Genomic DNA, 1840 nt, shown 5'->3' with positions numbered 1-1840 from the left:
GGGCCGGGAGGGCTCTCCCCGGGCCCCGGCGGGCCCGCGTGACGGCGAAGTGGGCGCCGGGCGGCGGCCAACTGGAGAGGGCCACGTGGCAGCGGCGCGGCGGACCCGGACGTGTCCGTCGGTGGCGGCTTTGTCCGGCGGCGGCGGGTAGAGATGGATCTAGGGTTTTCGGGGGGGGAAGGAGAAGGAGATTTTCGGGGGTGTCTTTAAATAGGCATAGAGGGAGTTAGGAGAGTCCAAATGAGGTGCGGTTTTCGGCCACGCGATCGTGATCGAACGCTCTAGATGATGGAGATGGTTTTGGTAGGTTTTGGGCCAACTTGGAGGGGTGTTGGGCTGCAACACACACGAGGCCTTTTCGGTCCCTCGGTTAACCGTTGGAGTATCAAACGAAGTCCAAATGATACGAAACTTGACAGGCGGTCTACCGGTAGTAAACCAAGGCCGCTTGGCAAGTCTCGGTCCAATCCGGAAATGTTTAATCCCCACACACGAAAGAAAGGTAGAAATGACCACCTGAGGAGAACGAAGCGCCGGAATGCAAAATGGACAACGGGGAAAATGCTCAAATGCATGAGATGAACACGTATGCAAATGCAATGCACATGATGACATGATATGAGATGCATGACAACGATAACAACACACGGAGACAAAGACCTGAACCCGAGAAAATAAAATAACTTAACGTCGGAAACGACAAGAGTTGGAGTACAAATTGGGAAAGTCATATCCGGGGTGTTACAACACTCCACCACTACGAAAGGATCTCGTCCCGAGATCTAGGACTGAAAGAACGTCGGGTATTCAGAACGGAGGTGATCCTCGCATTACCAGGTAGCTTCACGGTCGGAATGGTGTGACCACTTGACTTTGAGGAATTTGATTGACTTGTTGCGAGTCTTGCGTTCAGTCTCTTCAAGAATAGCAACGGGGTGCTCACGATAGGAGAGATCTGCTTGGAGCTCAATGTCCTCGAAGCTGACGGTGCGGTCAGGCGTCTTGAAGCACTTTCGGAGCTGAGAGACATGGAACACATCATGAACATTTGCAAAGTTTGAAGGAAGCTCGAGTTGATAGGCGAGGTCGCCTCTCTTGCTGACAATCTTGAAAGGTCCCACGTATCTGGGGGCAAGCTTCCCTTTGATACCGAAGCGACGAGTATCTTTCATAGGAGAGACACGGAGGTAAACATGATCTCCGATCTCGAAAGCCAAATCACGGTGCTTACTGTCATAGTACCTCTTCTGACGGGATTGGGCTGCTTTGAGGTTATCTCGAATGACTTTGCACATTTCCTCTACCTCTGTGATTAAGTCATTTCCCAAAAGCTGACGTTCACCGGTTTCGGACCAGTTGAGAGGGGTACGGCACTTCCTGCCATATAGAATTTCAAATGGGGCCTTGCCCGAACTTGCTTGAAAACTGTTGTTGTAGGAGAATTCAGCATAAGGAAGACAATCCTCCCACTTCATGCCGAAGGAGATCACACATGCCCTGAGCATATCTTCAAGAATCTGATTGACACGCTCGACTTGACCGCTAGTTTGAGGATGGAAAGCTGTGCTGAAGCGGATGTTGGTGCCCATGGCCTTCTGAAAAGAATCCCAAAACTTGGAGGTAAAGATGCTGCCACGGTCTGAAGAGATCACTTGTGGAATACCGTGCAGAGAGACAATCCGAGAGGTATAGAGTTCCGCCAATTGAGCTGCAGTGATTGACTCTTTGATAGGCAGAAAGTGAGCCACTTTAGTGAGTTTGTCGATGACAACGAATATAGCATCATTGCCACGCTTGGACTTTGGAAACCCAGTCATGAAGTCCATCTCAATGTGGTCAA

This window comes from Triticum dicoccoides, chromosome 6A (genome assembly GCF_002162155.2).
Source record: "Triticum dicoccoides isolate Atlit2015 ecotype Zavitan chromosome 6A, WEW_v2.0, whole genome shotgun sequence".
Classification (NCBI taxonomy): Eukaryota; Viridiplantae; Streptophyta; class Magnoliopsida; order Poales; family Poaceae; genus Triticum; species Triticum dicoccoides.
Note: the sequence above shows the minus strand (reverse complement) of the source record.